This window comes from Piliocolobus tephrosceles, chromosome 5 (genome assembly GCF_002776525.5).
Source record: "Piliocolobus tephrosceles isolate RC106 chromosome 5, ASM277652v3, whole genome shotgun sequence".
In the NCBI taxonomy this organism is placed as follows: domain Eukaryota; kingdom Metazoa; phylum Chordata; class Mammalia; order Primates; family Cercopithecidae; genus Piliocolobus; species Piliocolobus tephrosceles.
Window position 1 is genome coordinate 35,754,527 of NC_045438.1, and position 22,673 is coordinate 35,777,199.

A 22,673-nucleotide genomic window follows, 5' to 3' on the forward strand; every position below is an offset into this window, starting at 1 on the left:
AAAACGGAAATAATTTAAAATAAACAGAAAATTTTCTTATTCAATTTAATCATATTGTAAATTTTTATTCTTGTTAAATATTGAACCACTTTGTATATGGAAATTATTAGGTCTATGTTTTGGAGGAAACAGGACTTGACACATTTGTTCTTTATTTTAAAATTTCTCTTAGAGATGGGGTCTCACTCTATCATCTGGGCTGAAGTGCAGTGGCACGATCACAGCTCACTGCAGCCTTGAACTCCTGGGTTCAAGCAATCCTCCTGCCTCAGCCTCCTGAGTAGCTGAGACTACAGGTGCCTGTCATCACAGCCGGCTGACTGTTATTATTATTATTTTGTAGATGGGGTCTTGCTGTGTTGCCCAGGCTGATCTCGAACTCCTAACCTTAAGGGATCCTTGTGTAGCTGGAATTACAGGTGCAAGACACAGCGTTAAGCCTGACACATCTGTTCTAAAAATAAAGTTTATTGTGAAGAATAATGTGTGAGATTAGCTAAGAAAATTTAGAAAAGGTAAGTAATGAGGGAAAAGTATGAAGTATTAAATCAAAACACTTTAATGAAATAGTGTTTTATTGATATGATAAATGAAGGGAATCAAGAGACAGATCCCACTCAATGAGATAATTTAATATATAATAAAGAGGGTATATTAGTTTCCCAGGGCTGTTATAATAAAGTGCCATAAACTGTGTGACTTCAAACAACAGAAATGTATTCTCTCACAGCTCTGGAGGCTGGAAGTCTGAAATGAAGGTGCAGGCAGGACTATGTTCTCTCTGAAGTTTACAGGAAAAACTCCTTCCTTGCCTCTTCTAGCTTCTGGTGGCCCAAGCATTCTTTGGTTTGTGGCAAATAACTCCAATCTGTGCTTCCATCTTCATGTGACTGTCTTCTCCCTGTGTGTCTCTGTCTTCAACTGGTGCTCTGTGTCTGTTTCTTTTCTTCTCTCTATTTTTATTTTTTAAGATAGAGTCTTACTCTGTCACTCAGGCCGGAGTGCAGTGATGCGATCTTGGCCCATTGCAAGCTTCTTCTCCCAGGTTCAAGCGATTTTCCTGCCTCAGCCTCCCAAGTAGCTGGGAGCACAGGTGCATGCCACCACATTTGGCTAATTGTTTTATTTTTATCTTTTAACAGAGGCAGGGCTTCACCGTGTTGGCCAGACTGGTCTCGAACTCCTGACCTTAAGTGATCCACCCACCTTGGCTTCCCAAAGTGCTGGGATTATAGGCCTGAGCCACTTCGCTGGGCCGTCCTCAGCAGGAAGATTGCTATGGAATTTGGCAGCAGCCATGCCACTGTTCCTGTGGGCCCGGGTTACCTTTCCCCAGATTACTCTGCTTTTTTTTGGTTTGTTGCCAGGAATCATCGTGTTGCTCTTTGCTTTGTATACACAAGCACATCTCTTGCCCAAATAGAATTCAGTTTCATCTTGGGCATAAACACCTTCAGTTTTAAGAAGAGCTGTATGCTCCCTTTGGTTCTGGAGGCCCCGCTTATAGCCAGCAAAAAAGGCCTTGGGCCACAGCCTTCCAGACATGTTTCCTTTTAAGAAGGCCTGTTCCCATCAGGCCTCCACAGGCTCCAAGATGATACGAGGGGACTCACTGAGGTTCCTGCTCGTATGTGACCATATCAGAGAGACTTTCCCTGACTCCTTAATGTAAAATGGCACCCTCACTCACACCCAGACCCCACAAGGGAGGCACTGTGCTCACGACTGTATGTTCAAGGCGTGCAGCTGTGCCTGGCATATGGTGGCACAATAAATATTAACTGAATAAATGAATAATGAAAATAAAGGGAACACAAAAATATGAAAACAAGATATTTTTGCACATGAAATTGGCAAACTTTTTTTTTTTTTCCACTCTGTCACCCAGGCTAGAGTGCAGTGGTGCAATCTTGGCTCACTGTAACCTCTGCCTCCCAGGTTCAAGTGATTCTTGTGCCTCAGCCTCTCAAGTAGCTGAGATTACAGATATGTGCCACCATGCCCGGCTAACTTTCGTATTTTTAGTAGAGACAGGGTTTCACCATGTTGGCCAGGCTGATCTTGAACTCCTGACCTCAAGAGATCTGCCTGCCTTGGCCTCCCAAAGTGTTGGGATTACAGGCATGAGCCCCCATGCCAGGCCTGGCAAACTTAAAAGTTTAAAACACTTAATAATACTCAGGGCTGATAGCCGCATCTGGTAAGATTATAAATTGGTATCATTTCCCCCCTGGAAAACACTTAGAAAATATATGTTAAGAACATTAATAGTGTACGTGTCCTCTGGGTACATGACCAGGAATCTATCACAGGGAAGTCTTTTAAGTGAGATGGGAACAAAAGTTGTACAGAAGGATGATCATTACCCATTATGGATTAGTTACATAAATTACTATAAATACATATGATTAAATATTATGCAATTTATTAAAATCTTAGGTAAAACATATATAATGATATGAAGAAATTGAATGCTATAATACTAGTTATAACAGAAATAGAAAGACATACACATTTAAATGTAAATTGATAAACAGAAGCTCATTTTTCTTAATGGGCCTACTGGTTTGTATGGCAAGAGAAGTGAAACTGCCAAAGGTTTAGCCTTTGCTGAAATCAAGTAAATATGCTGGGGTGGAGAAACCGACACAAGAAGACACAGGAGCAGGCTCAGTGAACCCTAGACCAACTGGATGTGTAGACGTGTGAAATGCCTTAAATTCCCTAAAGTGATAGGTCTTTGGGAGACTGAAAATAAAAAAGGGCAGCACTGAGTGAAAAATCTATTGGCTATATCTATATGAAAGCGGGTATTTCAAACTAGTACCCCTTCTCATCCTACACTCACGTAATTCACGTTGCCCTGTTAGTAGTTTTGGAGACATAACCTAGTTTGTTAGCCAGGGTCTAGATGAGAACTAACTAGATGAGAACTAACTAGATGAGAACTCATCTGGCCCTAGCCAGGGTCTAGATGAGAACTAACTGTTTCTCCAGGGACAAATGCCCTGGAAAATGAGAGAACTGCACAAAACTATATGAAAATCTCCTCTTAAATCCCAAGAGGAAATAGTTTCATCCTAGACATCCTAGCCGTGGATGCCCTCTCTCCCTGTGACTGCCTGGTTAGGTAACCTGGGCATAAAATTCTAAAGAATTTTTTTCTCTCTCTCTCCTGCCCCCACCCCCACCCCATTTTGCTTTTCGTCTCTCTTCCTTCTTTCTCAGATGTAGAACGAATTCCGCATCTTGCCTCTTGAATCTCAATTTAGCATTTTTCTTACCTGAAGTATGACCTTGAGGTCTTACCCTCAATGCTAATCAATTTATCAAAATATTTCTACCCAATAACAATAAATCACTTCCTCAGAGGAATCTCATTTAATAAAAGTTTCTCTGTTTCATTACATCTTTTTTATTTTTATTTTTAGACAGGGTCTCTCTCTGTTGCCCAGGCTGGAGTGCAGTGGTGTGATCTCGGCTCACTGCAACCTCCACCTCCCAGGTTCAAGGGATTCTCCTGCCTCAGCCTCCGGAGTAGCTGGGATTAAGGTGCACGCCACCACATCCGGCTAATTTTTGTACCTTTTTTTTTTTTTTTTTTTTAAATAGATACAGTATTTCGCAGGCTGGTAGAATTCCTGGCTTCAAATGATCTGCTCACCTTGGCCTCTCAAAGTGCTGGGATTACAGGTCATTACATTTTTAACAGTGGTGTTACAAAACTTGCAAAGTATCATGTTAAAAACAAAATAATGTTAATTGATTCTTTTAAAGACCAGTACTTATGGTGCAATTTCCGGTACATAGCACTTTCAAGTGATTTCCTTGCCTGATCTTACTCACCTTTCTGGCACCCCATAAAATAAGTGTTATACTCCCTATTATTCAGATGAAGAAAATGAGTCACAAGGAAGTTAAACAGTCTAATGAAAATCATGCATCTAAAAGTGGTGAAGCTGGGATTTGAATCCAGTAGTTGGGTTTTTGGTATGGCATAGACATACATCTACAGAGGGTGAGGGACATTAAATTTTGATCCTGATACTGACGGAGAAGCAGGAGGGAGTATCAGATAAGTAAAACACATTTAGAAATGGGTCCTCAGAAACTTTTTTTTTTAAATCAATTTATTAATTATTCTCTATTTGAGATACTGTTCTTGATTCAGGATGTGAGTTAGGCACAAAACAGTTCTCAACTGCAGGTTTGAGCTTTGTCTTTCAACCATTTCAGAGCCCAAGGAGGAAGCTGAGTGGAGACGGGGGCTAGTGGTTAGAGGTGGCCCCTATACACTGTTCACCTTGTCTCCCAGCTCCTAAGTGAGGGTTGGTCCTTCAGGCTCGGCCCTTAGAGCCAGGGCCCCATTCTTGCACACCCCTTTCTATTTAGACATTCTGATTTCTTCTTGAACCTTCTGCCTCCTCCCTGTTATTTCTCCTAGCCCCTGTGACCTCTGCTGCCTATAGAGAAGAATTCCACTCCCTCACCCTTTCTGAACTGAGGTTGGTGGAAATGACCTTGGATATTGCATGTGTGGTATCTGCAAGACAATCAGAGCACATACACCCCTAATGGATCTCCCATGAGTTCTTATGCTCCAAGTCCTTTGCTCTCTCTAGAACTGTGCTACTGTGATTTCTCTTCATATCTGGGCTTCTATATGTGCCAAACCCAGAAAGGTATAGGGTTGTGGGGACAGAGGGATAGTGACCATTTTGCTGCCATAAGCCATTTTTTTTATAGCTCTGTTCTGCTGGACATCAATAATGAGAACATATTAATATCATAAAGTGTGATTTTTGGCAAGAGGGACAATAGTGACTATTGTTTGGAAGGGATCACATAATTTTTATAATTTTTTAAAAATAACAGTCATACAATTATTATTCCTACCATTGTACCACTTTTTACAAAATGCCAAAAAGCTTTCAAATCTATTATTTTTTTTACTCCTCACAACAACTTTAGGAGTGTAAGTGAGATATGATTATCTTTTATGAATCACAGATTTGCATATTTTCCTCATTACTATTTTACATTTTCTGGCCTGTGATTGATATATTCAAGGAGTCTATTTTACTGCATCTGGCTAGCTTTTCTAAACTGTTTTCCATGGACTAATCTCTGTTTTGTTCCTTTTTATTTCTCACAGTGACAGGAAATAAAAATATTAAATAATAATTGCTACATTTCACATTTTTCTTGGTACTGATTTCAAGGAGGTTGGCTCCAATGTTTTCCCATTTGTCCCTATTTTAAAATTTTATTTTCCTTTTGCATCTTTGTAAATGCTTGCATTTTTTTTTTCTTTCTTGATGACAGATTACTATGCTTTAGAAAAATTTTGGAAAATATAAAAAAGCACAAAGAAGAAAATGAAAATCACAGGTAATATGAAAATTTTTACCTAAAAATAAACCTGTAATCTATTTTATGTATATTTCTATCCAGCTTCTCATGTCATCTTTATTGTTATGATACCATAAATTATTGAAATTCCTAATTGTTATGCATTTTTGTTTATAATTTTCCTTTATTTTAAGGGATACCATAGTACAATCTACTTACGTAAGTATCAGAATACATCTGATACATTCCTAGTAAAATCACATAATCAGTTTTAAGACTTTTGCTGAATAATAGCAAAAGGCTATCCAGAAAGGTTTTTTTTTTTTTCTTTTTTGAGATAGTGTCTCACTCTGTTGCCCAGGCTGGAGTGCAGCGGCACAATCTCTGCCCAGTGCAACCTCCACATCCCAGGTTCAAGCAATTCTCCTGCCTCAGCCTCCGAAGCAGCTGGGACTGCAGGTGCCCACCACAACACCTGGCTAATTTTTGTATTTCTAGTAGAGTTGGGGTTTCACTATGTTGGCCAGGCTGGTCTCCAACTCCTGACCTCAAGTGATCTGCCAGCCTCGGCCTCCCAAAGTGCTGGGATTACAGGCATGAGTCACCGCACCTAGCCAGAAAGTTTTACCAATATGTGCTTCCAAAAACATTCCATGTGTATTTTGCCATACCTAAATAGCCTTAAGTATATCGTTATCTCAATCTTTGCCTATTTGATGAGTACCAATAATACTTTAGTATTGTTTTTGTATTTTAGTCTTTCACAAAGCTGAGTATTTTTTGATGTATAAATTGCCTTTTGTCCACTTGCTTTGTCCATTTTTTTCTATTAGGAAGCTAATTTTAAAAAACGATTTGGAAAGAAATATTTCTATACTAAAGATATTAACCTCTCGTCTAGTACATATTTTAATTAGCTTGCTATTTGCTTTTTGAATGGTGTTTTAACAATTTTTTTCCATTTAAAAATGATGAATGGTTATTGAATTTTACCAAATGTCTTATTTGTACCTATTGATATGTTTTCTTATTTTTAAATTTAAAGATGTGGGATATTGCAGCAATAACAATAAAACAATGTGTCAGACTACTCTTGTATTCCATAAACTACTTTGACATGCTATAATTTTGTTCCTATTTGACAGTCATTAGAAAATGACTGAAGAACAAACCATCTCAAGTTATAAAAGATGCCAGTCATTTCCTGGCTCTGGGTCACTTCCACAGCTGAATAAGTGGCCCTGCCTCCCCAGCTCCAAGCCTCTGGTGAGGGCACTACAATTGGACACTTGACCTGAGGGTTCCCTCAGTAGACTCACCAGTGGCCAGGCTGGCATGACAGTGAAAGAGAACCAAATGGGTTTCCCTCTTTGAGGACGTGGGACATTAAGTCAGTCCGTGGTGAGTGCTGGAGCTGAGTTGAAGCCAGAAAGATGGGGTTGCAGGTTGGGCAGGCAGGTGCGAGATGAAAGAGCAGGTATGCAAGAAGCCCTGTGGTTTCTCAGAGGTGGAAGATGCTCAGAGGGTTCCTGAAGGCTTTGGAGTTTCTCAAGTTTCCAGTGATTTTCAGATGCACCCTTTGTCCTTGGATTCTGTGAGAGCCCCCACGGTTCTTTCCATCACATGACTTCCTTTCGATTTTTCTTCCTTATTTAAAGTAGTTGGAGTAGGTTTCTGATTATGCAACCAAAAAGCCTTCATGGGACACTCATGCACCTTCCTATCCACCCCACTGGGTAAAGTGTGTGGTTATGTGCTACCAAAATGCCAGGAGGTCACTGGCTTCCTACCGAAAAACAAAAGAGTTGAACTAGCATTGTATGATCCTGAAGTTTCTCCCTCAGCGCTCTAGTTCTACGAGTCTTTGGAATTAATGGAGCTTTTTATTGGGACATTTTCTTTACCAAGCTTGATGGAACTCTAGAAGGACAAAGATTCAGCCCGAAGGGAATGTGTTATTGAAACAGACCCTTTAAGACAGGAATAAATTTTCCATTTTGAAAAAAAGTATTTTTCCTTCAAACCTGAAGGGGCATTTTGCTTTCCTGTCATTGAATTGAAAAAGTACCTCTGTTTTTTTAAACAGCGTAACTACAGCTGTCTGTCTGTGCTTCTCTTCACGTACCCAGACCAGGCGTCCGGCAGTGACGGGTAATCAAATCACCTCAAGGGACACTGAGCCATCTGCCCCTGATCTCAGCCCACAGAAGTGAGCTGTTGGAAAGGGTTCCAGCTTTTCATCTTTAGCCAGCAAGGTCCAATTTTCTCAATGAAAGTACTGATTTAAGTCTTTCAAAACAACCCCAGCTTCACTGACATCAAGGGGATAAATCACAGCATCAAGAGAAAAGAAAATCACACCGTGGATAAAGGTGTTAAGTTTTCTTTGCACTTTGGGAGGCCACAGGGGGAGCATTGCTTGAGCCCAGGAGTTTAAGACCAGCCTGAGCAAGATGGTGAGACCCTATCTTTATAATAATAATAATAATAATACATATCCTGGTGTGGTGGTGCAGACCTGTAGTCCCAGATACTCAGGAGGCTGAGGCAGGAGGACCGCTTGAGCCCAGAATTTGGAGGCTCCAGTGAGCTGCAATCCTGCCACTGCACTCCAGCCTGGGTGACAGAGCAAGACCCATCTTAAAAAAAAAAAAAGCTTTCTTTTACATGCAAAAGAAAACTCTGAAAAGCATTTCTCAAATCGCTAACAGAAAAGATCAGCAAGATTACCAGGATTTTAGGATTAGGAACCTATAGTCTTAGGAGGTAATGAGGAGGCTCAGAGTGACAAACTATGGTCCCCATGGAGCCAGCCCCATGCCGGGGCGTTTTTTCCACTAAAGCTGCTCTCAGGTGCGAACGAGAGCCCTACAAAAGTTGGACAGATACATATTTTATATTTTTTTGTGTGTTTTATTCATCTTGCTGGTATAAAGATCGTGACTTTTCTCTTCTTATGGCAATCATATTTGAGTTATCTAGCTATCTATCTATCTATCTATCTATCTATCTATCTATCTAGCTGTATTTTAAAGAGACAGCATCTTTGACTCTGTTGCCTAGGCTGGAGTGCAGTGTTGTGATCACAGCTAACTGCAGCCTTGAACTCCTGAGCTCAAGGGATCTTCCTGTCTCAGCCTTCTGAGTAGGTAGGAATATAAGTGCGTGGCACCTTATCTGGCTAATTAAAGCAGTTTCCTTTTTTTTGTAGAGAGGGGTCTCACTGTGTTGCCCAGGTTGGTCTTGAATTCCTGGTCTCAAGCAATTGTCCCGCCTTAGCCTACCAAAGTGGTAAGATTAGAGGCCTGAGTCACTGAACCCAGCCTGATTTGTGGTATATTTAAACAAATGAATGTATATTTATTTGAACTATCATATTATAATTGAACTGTCAAAAAATTCCTGGGCTATCAGTTGGGACATACGAAGAGTGACAAGGATTTCATAACATTTTCTTCCACTGAAGCCTCAAATGTACAAGAAACATCAAAATGGATTGGGTTTTGAATGATTTTTAAATTCCTGTTAATACCTATTCTATTCAGGAAACTTTGTGTCTTAGGTTGAATTTCCAGAGGTGGCCCCTGAGATGAAAATTCATGTGAAAGTACAGTAGTCCTGCCTCATCCATGGGGGTTACCTTCCTTGGGTAGCTAAGCCTGCCAGGGGATGCCCAAAACTGAAGATAGAACCCTATATATAATATGCTTTTCGCTATGCATATGTACCTATGATAAAGTTTAATTTATAAATTAGGCACAATCAAGAGATCGACAACAATAACTAATAATAAAATAACAACCCACCAACGTTACTACCTTTACACCTTGGGGCCATTATTAAGTAAAAATAAGGATGACTTGAACACAAGCCTCGCGATACGGAGAGTTGATCTGATAACTGAGTCGACATCTAAGTGGCTAATGGATAGTTGCATCTACAATATGGATACACCGGATAAAGGGAGGTTTCATGTCCCAGGTGGGATAGAACAGGACGGCTTGAGATTTCATCATGCCACTCAGAACGGCATGCAATTTAAAACTTATAAATTTTTTATTTCTGGATATTTTATTTAATATTTTCAGACCTAAGTTGACTGCCAATAACTGAAACTGCAGAAAGTTAAACCTCAGATAAGGGAGGACTACTGTAGTCTATCAGGTAATATCTCCGAAGAAACTGGTAGTGGGGTGGGGAGGTAGGACAGGGAAGGGAAGGCCAAGCCAGGGTGTGATATCAGAGTCCCACAGAAGCTAACTCTTAATCCTGCAAGAAGACCACCCTGACTAGGGCAAGGGTTAAGAACAGATCCCAGGCTGGGCGTGGTGGCTCATGCCTGTAATCCCAGCACTTTGGGAGATCAAGGCAGGAAGATGGCTTGAGTCCAGGAGTTGAAGACCAGCCTGGGCAAAGAGTGAGATCCCTGCCCACTCCCATCTCTACAAAAAATAAAAACAATTAGCTGGGAGTGGTGGCACTCACCTATAGTCCCAACTACTAGGAAGGCTGAAGCAGGAAGATCGCTTGAGCCCAGGAGTTTGTGCCACTGCTCTTCAGCCTGGACGACAGCAAGATCCTGTCTAAAAAAAAAAAAAATTCCCAGGAGATAGCACTTCTGGCTCTAGGGCCAACAGATTTGGCAGCCTGAGAGCAGTTTTGTGATTAAAAAACGAAACAAAACAAAACAAAAAAGCTGCAAATACTGGTTGGGGGACATCACACCGGGGGAGGGTGCTGTGGGCAGAAGGGATCCCATATGCCGTAGGTGGAGCACAAACAGTTGCAAGAACAGCTAAAGCTAACTTAGGTAAAGGGGTATCTCAATTAAGATTGCGTTTGGCTGCATGTAATAGAAATCTGACCCAGTGCCTAACCAAAAGAGTTTATGTTCCCAATATACCAAGAAGTTCAGAGATTGGCAATGCAGGATTAATAATTAACATAGCAGCTTCTCGATGTTATCAGTCAACAACATGCCAGCTCCGCCTTGCTTGTTGCTGCATGATTGCGAGATGGCTCTACTGCCTCCAGCCTCACATCTGCATTCCTGGCAGGAAGAAGAGGAACAGAACAGAAAAGGCTGTGTGTCTAATAGGAAAGCAAATATTTTCCAGAAATCTCTAGCAGACTTCTGGTTTCTTTCCTATTGGCCATAACTGAATCACATAATTACCTTTAGACGTAAGGAATTCTGGGAAGGTGGCATATGGTTCCCTTGAAAAGAATAACTTTTCATTCTTTGCTTTTTTTTTTTTTTTAGTGGAGATGAGAGAATGGGCAATGACTGGGAATATGGTGGTGTCTACCCAATAGGGGATTTTTTTTTTTTTTTTTTTTTAGGTAAAAATATAATAGTAGGCTTTAGGAGCTTCCTAAGACAAGATTTAAGTACAGACAGCTTAGATATCTGAGGGATGGTGCCAGAACTGGCCAATGAGGAATTGAGGTAGGGCTAGTTTATGGGCAGTGACCTGTACAGTTGCACAGGGCCCTGCATGTCGAAGGGTCCTATGTTTGGTTTCATGCTGTGTTTGGTCACTGAGCACTCACATTCTGTCTTTGGACTTGTGTTATTAAGTCTGATGGGACAATGGAACATATGTGTTTTTTGGACTTGTGTTATTAAGTCTGATGGGACAATGGAGCATATGTGAAGTGGCAGCACACGCCCTTGTTGGCTCAGGCTCATGGTACAGCGTGCAATGAGCAATGTGCATGCCAAGCAGTTAGTTGCACAGGCCAGGATGGGACCTGGGTCCAGATTGGTGGTAGCGATGGTGGTGATAGCAGCAGCAGAAGCAGCAACTGTGGAGACAGCAGCCATAGCCCTGGAGACAGGACAAGCTCCACATGAAGGCAATGCTAGGATTCGTGTTGGGAGGTCAGTTTGCTGGTCTACCCCTGAGCCCATTTCTGGGGCATCTGCACAAACCATAACTTCTTGGCTAGAAACTGCTGGTTGTCAGGCAGTCAAACCTTATCAGTAAACTATTACAAAAATAAAAATGTACACGTAGACTTTGCAATGAAACTTGTCGGGGAGTTATTAAGATTCTCCAGAATTTAGAATCCCTGGATTTAGAAACTACCACAATATTGCAAAACAAATATTCACAAGGTTAGAAACAGAAATTAAATTTAAAGACAATCTCATTTGGTGAAAAAAACATGGTATTTTCCTATAAAGCAATGGGTGAATCAATTATTGATGAAGAATACATTTAAAATTAAATTTTCTCTTGTAATTGAAGATACAGTGATAGAATGCATAAACAGGTGTTTGCATTTTCAACAAACCATAAAGCCAGTTTCTTGTAAAACCTCAACAAGTTACAGAAAATGTAAGAGGAAATGAAAGACCATTGTACAATTTGCATTTAAAATAAAATTCAGACTTACATGAAACTGGTTTGTATGAAGAGGTAAGTCTTTTTAGAAAAATTATTCTAAAAGAATGGTTAGCTCTCGATGTATTAATATATATAATTTATCAGACATTTATCCCAATGTCATCACTGCCTATAAAATACTCCTTACAGCTCCAGTAACATTCGCCTCATCAGAAAGATCCTCCTTAAAATTAAAATTACCAAATTTATTTGCCATCTTGCATATACCAAGAGCAACTCATGTGGCTTTCAATTATATCAATTAAAAATGAAGTTGCCAAAAGTATAAATTTTGATGACCTAGTAAACAAATTTGCAGAAGTGAGCCAGAAGAACCTCATGATCAATCAAGATACACTAATAAAATACAGACATCCTCAGGCTCTGTATCGACGGATTCAACCAAGCGAAGATGGAAAATATTCAGAAAAGAAAAACCAACAAAAAACCCCCACAATAACAAACAATACACACTAAAAAATACAATATGACAACTATTTCCATAGCATTTATGTTGTATTAGGTATTATAGGTAGTCTAGAGAGTAAAGTATGCAGGAAGACATATGTAGGTTATATGCAAATACAATGCCATTTTATATAACAGACTTAAGCATCTGAGAATTTTGTTATCCAAGGGGGTTCCTGGAACTGGTTCCCCTTGGATACCAAGGGATGACTGTATCGGCGGTGGTGGTAGCAGTGGTATTGTTACAAAAATGAGAGAAGAAACTCATAGACAGAAGATAAATAATAAATACATTATTATATTATATAAGATTAGGACACCAAAAATATTTTCTTCAATTCGTAATTCTACTTTGTTACCTATGCATCACGATTGCCCTTTGTTATGGACTGAACTGTGGTCACCCAAGATTCATATGTTGAATCTTTAACCCTTAATGTGACTGTATTTGGAGATAGGGCCTTTAAGGAGGTCATTAAGGTTAAATGAGGCCTTAATGGTGGGTCCTAATTCAATAGCACCGGTGTCCTAATAAGAAGAGGAAGAGACACCAGAGAGAGCGCTCACTCAGCCAGCACACCAGGAAAGACCATGTGAAGACATGGTGAGAAGGTGGTTGTCTACAAGCCAGGAAGAGAGCCCTCAGCAGAAACCAACTCTCCTGACACCTTCCTCTTGGACTTCGAGCCTCCAGAACTGTGAGAAAATAAATGTCTTTTGTTTAAGCTACCATCTGTGGTATTTTATAACAATGCAAGCCAACTAATATGTATGCCCCATTACATTTTACCCGTTACATTTTATAAATAAGAAAAAAATTTTTTTTTTGAGATGGAATTTCACTCTTGTTGCCCAGGCTGGAGTACAATGGCATGATCTCTGCTCACTGCAACCTCCGCCTCCCAGGTTCAAGTGATTATCCTGCCTCAGCCTCCTGAGTAGCTGGGATTACAGGCACGCATCACATGCCCAGCTACTTTTTGTATTTTGGTAGACATGGGGTTTCACCATTTTGGTCAGGCTGGTCTCGAACTCCTGACCTCGTGATCCACCCACCTTAGCCTCCCAAAGTGCTGGGATTACAGGCGTGAGCCACAGCGCCAGGCCCAGAAAATATTTTTAAGGAAAAAAAATCTTTATATTTTAGTGCCTTTACTGACATTTTCCTCTTACTTTTAAACAAGGGGCTCAACATTTTCATTTTGCACCAGGCAAATTACAAATTACAGAGGCGACTGTACTCAGAATTGAGGTCACACTCTGTGCCTCCCCTAGGGCCTCAGAGCGGTGGTCTCCCTGCTTCTGTCTGCTTCCTGTCTCTCTAGATCAGCTGCTTCCACCCTGACTCAAGTACACAACATCCACCCACTAATTCTGTCTCCATTTCTGAGAGAAAGCATCTAATTGGCTTAGCCCAGCCCATGCATTTGCTAGTCCAGGGTCAGGTGTCCTGTTCCAATGGGCTGAGGACACCTGGCTGTCCAGGCCCACACTTGCTGGGGCTCAGGTGGAAGGCAGTCTCAGAGGAGATGGCATGGACTGGACTTGTACTTCCAACTGAGGCACTTACGATGCTTTCACAGAGGATTGTCTGGCTTCGATGCTCCACTTCCTTTTACAAGGTGTTTAGCAGCTTCACTCCAAAAGAGAAATATAACCAATCACAGCTTAAAAAGCACAAACCAATGCCCTGGCCTCAGAAGTTCTCAGGGCTGTCTTGCTCAGCTTTCCATTGACAAAGAATTCATTAAGAATAGGACTAGGGGAGATTTTCAACAGCATAATGCAAATGCTCATAGGTTTTTAGTTAAGGACACTCTAAACTCATTTTAGCATGGGTTTTTGACATCCTGTCTCACTTAACATTAAACCATGCTTTAAAAAAGTTAAACAGCAGCACTTTGGGAGCTCGAAGTGGGCAGATCACCTGAGGTCGGGAGTTTGAGACCAGCCTGGCCAACATGGTGAAACCCCATCTCTTCTAAAAATGCAAAAGAATTAGTGCCGGGTGTGGTAGCATGCACCTGCAATCCCAGCTATTATGGAGGCTGAGGCATGAGAATCGCTTGAACCTGAGAGGCAGAGGTTGTAGGGAGCCAAGATCGCACCACTGCACTCCAGCAAGATTATGTCCCCCCAAAAAGTAAACCAGCAAAAATATAAATAAAAATAGAAATATTAATATTTTCTACAAAGACAAATTTTAAGAACATGTTTTTGGTAAGAAATCATATTTATCATTAAAAAGCAGTGAAAGCAAGACCCTTGTTGTACATTTTTGGAAGCAAATTTGAAAGATTCCTGTTGAAATAAAAGTAGAAATTAAAATCATTGAATAGTAAAATATTTTATATAGTTAACACCTCAGTTACCTAGAAGTAGGACTTAAGGGCAACTCCTGCAATCTGGAATACAGCAACGGAACTAAATTCCCTGAGGCACTGAAATAGTTTTCACAAAATCAGTTCACTGAAGCTCATTTGTTTTAGTTGTAGAAGAGGGACTCAGTCAGAACCTATTCACCCTTACTATTCACTGTCTAAATAACTTTGATTATCCAGTGTGCCACCCACAGCAGTTTAAAACCAACAATTTACTAGGGTAGCAGGGTGCTGCTAAAATATAGAGAGTGATTATTGACATCAGGGAGGAAACAAGAAAGGAGTATTCAATGCATATGTGCATCCATGTAGCTTTCTGAATGTACCTTTCTTACATACGTTTAATTAGCGTGGGCTGAATGCCAACTATTAGCCTATGACTGTGCTAGGTGCACAGGATATGGAGATTAAGGACTCAGTGTCTGCCCTAAGTGTCTAGCAGAAAGTTTGACAAATAAAAAAGCAATTACAATATAATGTGGCGAATGATTAAGTGCCTGATTCGGGCTTAAATCAGAAGATAAGCTAAAATGCATTCCAAGCATTTCGGGTAAGACATCTGAAACCCCAAATTAAGATCGGGGTAGTGGGGATGCAGAAATGTGTAAGATTGAACGATGATGGAGGTAGAATTTGCACTGCAGGATGATGGATTGAGGTGAAGGGCAAGGGAGAAGAAAGAGTCCAGAACGTCACTTAGATTTTTGGCTTTTATGAAGAAAGAGTTAGAGGCTCCAGTCTCTCCAGACGGCATCACCTCATTACAGCCGACATTTTAAATGAAGACTTGGGAATCACTGACAAAAGGTCAGAGAAGTATGAAATCCATTTAGTAGCGACTTTCTCTGCTGGCGAGGAAAACACCTCGTCTTAAATGACTGTTATACAGAGGAGGTTTTGTAAGTTCCTTGAGGGCAGGGCACCCAACATTTATCCTTACGTCCCCAGTGCCCCAATACAGTAGATGCTTAGTGACAACATCTTTATTGGATTCATAGAAACCAATTTAGATCATCTTGACCTTTTCTAGTCATCTCCCTTTAGGGTGTAAGATAAAACTGAGGAAATTTATAGATGTCTTTGGTCCTTGAGCAGATAACGGTTGGCTCTAGACATATTTCTCTTTCAAAAAATTTTTTTCTTAGGAGAATTGAAAAGTCTATGTTGTTGTCTTATTGAATCAGATCTTAAGACCCTGACAAGCAACCTTTCCATCTCTTCAGGTTTTCAGCTGCTTTGAGAGTAGCAGACACCAATTAGCTTCCTGACTGGCTCTGGGGTGTTGAGAGAGGCAAGCAGTGGCACCTCAGGGCACCAGAGCAGCCCTCTGTCCCCACAGGCACTGTGCATGCTGACAGGTCCGGAAAAAGACTGTCATACCCTAAAGAAAAGGAGGCCTCATTTGGCTGACCTTGGGGAATAAAATGTCCCTTGAAACCTTTTAGACCCCTAGAAGGTTCCTCCGGGGCTTCTGGAAAAAAAGCTTGAGCGGCAACTTGTAAACAATTAAGTCATGATGCACTTAAAAAGAAAAGCTCAGAATTAGGTCAGAATTGGACAGGGGGAAAGGACCGTCTCAATGTGTTATGAAGCTTTTCAGAAACTGTTTTCACGATTTTTATCACTGACATCTATTGGAGTCATGTTATTTTTTATTTGAATATTTAATTTTCAAAGCTAAAGCCTGAGAAATAGAAGCATTTCATCTTTTACAAATAGCTGTGAGTCATGGTTTATATGTCTTGAGTTTTTCTCAGCTTTAAAATCTCAGTTGGCTGTGAAGTGGGGGACAAAAACAAAATAATGAAATTGCACCAGGAAAACCAACTTCCAAAAACACTCCCAACAATGTTCCTTCTTGCATATGAAAGATATGTTGTTACATCAGATTGCCACGTTTGTGAGCTTGAATAGCAGATGTCCTCATTACAAAATCTCTGACTAAGATGAACGTGGTGCTGCAAGGGATGGGTGCTAGAACTAAAACTAAACTGGACAGTGGGCCTTCTGGGTGGAGATTTATATCCCTTGGCTGGAGGAGGCATGGTTGTGTGTGTGAAAATTCTTTTGAATTTTCCTGAAGCAGCTGGATTTTCTGCAAACCTGAACCCGAGGTGAGCTGTTTCCATTTCAGCCACCTCTTTATGGGGAGGTCACTTTGGAAGCATTTATCTGGTATGGGGGCCAAGACTCCTGGTAAGGGGGAGGCAGATGCAGAAGGAGCCCGTCTGGAGGGATGGGGTTCTCACCACCTCTCCCTGGCCTTGCTGCCTCCAATCAGGGCCATGGTGACTATGAAGGGACGCAGTTAGTCCAGAGCCACCCTGGGAAAGATGTGGCCTGCAGCCTGGCAGGCCGAGGACGTGTAGGGGGCTGCACCAGGCACAGCGAGTAATCCTACTCCGTTTTTGAACTTACGCGGGGGCGCTGCCAATGTAAAGCTCCCTGTTAAGAACAGGTCCTGGCCCTCAGCCGAGGGTCAAGAAGAAATGACCGACTTTCTGGCAAGACTGTGGGGATCAGATGGAGCCATTTTTAGATGTAAATGTCTGGCTTTGCCTGCAGCATTTCAAGGAAGACTTGACTGCTGTGCTTTGCCGCCCTCCACCCCGCTCCCCTGCACTTACCCACCCACCTCGCCTGCGCTGATCCGCAGACGCGCGCGGGGAAGGGCACGCGCGATGTTTTCCCACGCGCTCAGCGGGCGCCGCTCACTGGAAACTCGCTCCGGATTCCGAACCGGAGAGCAGAGCAGAGGGAAGCCTCTCTGTTGTGGGTGCAAGGAGGGCCTGAGCAGCTCCTTAGTGGAGTGCAATGAATGCACTGAAATCTCGGAGCCTTCTCTGCCAAAGACATGTCGAGTTTGTGCATTCTGAGATCAATTCTGGGCTTTCTGAAATTTTACTGGGGGTCCCAAAATTTAATTCGGAGGCGTTGCCTTCCGTTCTTCCCCTGAAAATAGAGATATGACAGAGAAATATTTGTTTACTAGCTCCCTCTCCCATCAGATATGTAGGGTCTTTATAAAATCCTTGTAAACTTTGAAACTTTTTATTCTATATACCATGGGCCTCAAATAGTATTTAAAAGACAAACATGAAGGTTGAGACATTTGCTTATACTATTGCACATTTGTATTTCGGATTCTATACAAACAAAAACGGCTTCCATAAGTGAGCATCTGTTTCCTATCTAACAGTATTAAAATGTTATTAAAATTCACACACCACTTGCAACTACCGAGTTTCCTTTGGTTCTTTTAAACAATTAAATCATAACGGAAATAAAATTAAATCATAATGGTTCACAGGTTGTCTAAGCTCCCTTTTCTGTGACTGGGTTGAAGAGCTTTCCTTATCGACACTAGTCTTATTGGTCCTTAATTTCAGCTAGACAGACATCTCATGGAATTATTCATCTTCAGCTGTACTCATGTGGTTTTACTTCTTCATTTCAAATGCATTTTGAATGTTCCCATCTGAGCTTATATGCTGTGCCTGTCCTTAATAACACTGTTGGAAAGATACTGTTCATTGAATTCTCACCATTCCATCCTAATTACTTTTTCTTTGAGGCTTTAGTCTCTACAATAGCCTAGAGGCCTCTCTGATCCTGAGGGTGGTGCCAGTAACAGAGTAAATGTGCTCATAATAGAATTTCCACATTTTTCCTTTAAAAATACTTTTAAAATGTCACAAGTAATATATATTCATGATGAAAACTGAAAACAGGTAAGCAGAAATACAAACTATGCACTTATATGTACATATTTATAAATATGAATATGTAAAATGTATGCATATTTATAAAAATGTGATACCTTCCATTTTAAAAACATTTTTCTGCTAAATAAAGTATGAACACTTTCCTTTATTCTAATGGCTACTTAATTTGTCTATACAGATGTAATAAAATCAATTCAATTAATTATTGTTGGAGATGCAAATTACTGAAACATTTTTGCTATTGGAAATACAGCAATGCACATCTTATATTCTTGTGCATTTGCCTAATTATTTTTATAAGATAAATTTTCTGGGACCCAATTTCATTTTGACCAGAGATTTTACTCATGGCTTCAACCTGCCACCTTCAATGGGAGCTGATTTTGCTGATACAGAAGATAGTATTGCCTCTACTGGGTTCTTCATTTTAGTTCCTCTGACTTGAGCCTTCATTCTAGTTACAGTCTCTCTGAAAATTTCTCATTTTGGGTTTTCTATTCCTTTACTAGAGACTATATGGAGCTTGGCCAAAGTGGCCTTTATAATTTCCCCATTTCCCCTTATCTTTCAATATCCTTCCTCTGCCTTCTCTTTAAATGCCCACAGATCTAGGCATAATTCTGTTCTTGACTTCCCTTCTTTGTAGTCTATGCTCTCCCTTAGCTAGTTTGTCCTCTGATTCTGTTTATGAGAATGATTCATCCTTAAGCTCTTTTTCCCCAATTTTTTGATTTGTATTCCCATATATTCCTTGGCATCTTCCCATGAGGATAGTGCAAATATCTTTGAGTTAGTATTCCCCAGACTCAATGCTTTATTCCAAACTCCCAGCAAAACAAAAACAAGTGAAAATAAAAAACAAAACCAACCCCACCTTCCAAACAAAACAACTCATTTTCTTCTTCCATATTCTCTCTTTTAAAGTTGAAGGTGCTCACTGATCCACCATCAAAGGGTCATTCAGATTCAGATTGAATAGACATTTATTGATTGTATCAAATCATATTAGTTTCCTGCTTAAAACTCTCTAGTGGCTTCCCATTGCCATTAAAGTGTGACTCAAACTCCTTACAGGAACCATCAGGCTTCTGTGATCTGGCCTCTGTCTCCTGCCCAGATCTTCTCCCAGGCTCCTCCTGCCTTTCTATGATCAGCTGCCTGCTTTCTGACCTTCTGTTCAAAGTACAAGTGGATGTGCATCTCAGAGACTGAGCACTTGCTCTTCCTTTGGCCAGAACCCCTTTTTGGATTATGTATTTGGTGTTGTAACAAACAACTCATTGCCAACCCAAGAGCATTTCAATTTTCTGCTATATGTTTTTCTTTTGCAAGTTTTATAGTTTTGAATTTCACATTTAGTCTATGATCTATTTTGAGTTAATTTTTGTGAAAGGTAGGTCTTTGTCTAGATTCTTCTTCTTCTTTTTTTTTTTTTTTTGCATTATCTATCCAATTGTTCTAGCACCATTTGTTGAATGCTCAATCCTTTCTCCATTGAATTGCCTTTGGGCCTTTGTCGAGGATCAGTTAACTATTGTATGGGTCTATTTTTGAGAACTAATTAATATAAATTTAAAGATTCCTTTATTCAAGCATTCTATCAGCAAATATTTCATTCAGCAACTACTATATGATCAGTACTACTTTAGGTACTGGGAACATATCAGTGAAAAACAAAATCTCTGCCTTCGTGGAGTTTACATTCTACAAGTCAAGCGATGTATTACTATGCGAATATTTTTAGAGTTATTCACATGTCTTTCCCAGCTAAGTACAGCACACACTCCTATGGCTCAGTGTCTTTGCTCATGCTTTCCATGCACTTGTTGGCTCATCACAATTTTGCACTGGGTGCTGCACACTGTGCAATGGGGATATGAAGACATTTCCTTTCTCTCCTATTTCTTTTCATTTTACTTTCACTTTTTCTATTTATCAAAAAAGTGCAATAATATAATCCTTAGATTTAGGCATAACTGAGAAATTAAGTGCAGTAAGAAATGAGGTATTGGCTAAGTTATATTTGAGAACATATTTTGATACTTCCAGCAAAGAAACCTCCACTCTAATGATAATTGCCTCTGGGGTTTTCTGAGCAACTGGGATAAGGCCAGATAATATTTATTTGGATTGAAAGGTGATAATAGGCAATGTTTTAAAAGTGTAAACCTAACATTTATTTATACCTCTCTGATGCATAGTTTTTCTAGTAATGTTCAGTCCTGGTCTAGGAGTCAGAAGGAGATTTACGGAAATAAGTTAGCTTTTGAGTCTCATTTGTCCAGTGTTTCCTTTTCTGGCAACCCAAAAACTTCATTAAGGAGAAAAGAAGGAAGTAAAAAGGACTTGCTTAAGCATCATGGCCATGAAGAAGGGGGAGGGGAAGATGACATTTCTAGACTGGAACTCATTTTTTGTAAGGATGAGAACTCAGAGGTGTCAGTCTCGTGCTGAGTCCTCAGCAGGGAACTTCTGGGCTCCTGTGTGTCCCATTCAAGGATGGTATATTTGTCTGTTTTTATGCTGCTGATAAAGACATACCCAAAACTTGGAACAAAAAGAGGTTTAATCGGACTTACAGTTCCACATGGCTGGGGAGGCCTCAGAATCATGGCAGGAGCCGAAAGACACTTCTTACATGGTGGTGGCAAGAGAAAAATGAGGAGGAAGCGAAAGTGGAAACCCCTGATAAACCCATCAGATCTCAAGAGACTTATTCACTATCACGAGAATAGCATGGAAAAGACCAGCCCCTATAATTCAATTACCTCCCTCCCACAACACATGGGAATTTTGGGAGATACAACTGAAGTTGAGATTTGAATGGGACACAGCCAAACCATATCAGATGAGTATTACTTGGCTCCTCTTCACTGTACACAAAGGGCAAGTTTATGGCAGTATATGAAAAATAGAGAATGAGTTGCAAGCTAGTCAATTGCATGGAAGAGAAAGGAAAGAAAAGTGATTTCAGGGCAGGTGCAGTGGCTCACACCTGTAATTCCAGCACTTTGGGAGGACGAGGTGGGCGGATCATGAGGTCAGGAGATTGAGACTATCCTGGCTAACACTTTGGTGAAACCCTGTCTCTACTAAAAATACAAAAAGTTTCCCGGGGGTGGTGGTATGCACCTATAGTCCCAGCTACTTGGGAGGCTGGAGAATCGCTTGAACCCGGGAGGTGGAGGTTGCAGTGAGCCAAGATTGCGCCACTGCACTCCAGCCTGGGTGACAGAGTGAGACTCTGTCTCAAAAAAAAAATAAAATAAAATAAAAGATTTCAAATATTGTTTTTTCATATTTCATATTAGGCATTGAGAAGTGAAAGGGACTTTAGAGACCATTTATCCCAACTCCCAACCCTGTGGAGGAATCCGTCTACAAAAGCTGTAGCAGTAACCAGCCTGTACTTGAACCTTTCCAGTGACAGGAAACTCAGTACCTCAGAACTGCCACTTAATTATAGAAGACCCTTCCTTACTCAGAACTGAACTCTGCCTTCCACAGACTCCCAAATATGTGTCCTAATTTTATTCTCTGAAGCAACAGACATATATATCTAATGTCCTCATTTGCAAGAGAGTCCTTTGCATATGATTATCAGGGGTTCACTAAGTCTTGGATTCTTTCTCTCTGCACTGCCCCTTAAGTTTTGGCTTCGAGACTTTTTAAAGTTGTTTCCTGGTTGGCTAAAGCCCTTGTTAAAGGTGTTGCTCAAAATGAACACAACACTCCTGGTATTTGAGCCTAGGGTTTAGTTGATGTGAATTGCTAACAGGAGACTTTTTTTTTTTTTTTGAGACAGGGTCTTGCTTTGCTGCCCAGGTTGGAATGCAATGGCACCATCATGGCTCACTGCAGCCTTGACCACTGGGCTCAAGCCATCCTGCTGCCTTGACCTCTTGAGTAGCTGGGACCGCAGACACTTGTCACCACACCAGGTTAATGTTTTTGAATTTTAAGTAGAGACAGGGTCTTGTTAGTTGCCCAGGCTGGTCTCGAACTCCTGGGCTCAAGTGATCCTCCCGCCTCAGGCCTCCCAAAGTGCTAGAATTACAGGCATGAGCCACTGTGCCTACCCAAGAAACACCTTAATTATACTTAACAGTAATTCTGTTTATATGAATGTTTTACCTATACTTCTGTTTATATGTTTATACTCTTTTTTCTCCCAGAGGTTAAATATTTAAAGTTCCTCATTATGCCTGGACTACAGATGTTTCTACGTGAAGGTGTTGTTTCAATCTGTAATTTCACAATATTTTATTTTGGAAGCTGGTGGCTACAAGCTGGCAGGAAACATGGACCTTAGGAAAAGCAAACACATTCTATTTGCTAATGGTCACTAAGCGATT

General features: G+C 40.6%; 1 long non-coding RNA gene across 1 annotated transcript; it reads right to left on the reverse strand.

Annotated features, from left to right (window-relative positions):
* Positions 1-9,404: 9,404 nt before the first annotated feature.
* Positions 9,405-20,958, reverse strand: LOC111525524. The gene is made up of 3 exons (XR_002726133.1): positions 20,898-20,958; positions 17,221-17,545; positions 9,405-10,402 (listed from the first exon to the last, which is right to left on the reverse strand). It is a non-coding gene; the product is annotated as an uncharacterized LOC111525524 (long non-coding RNA).
* Between the last annotated feature and the right edge of the window lie 1,715 nt (positions 20,959-22,673).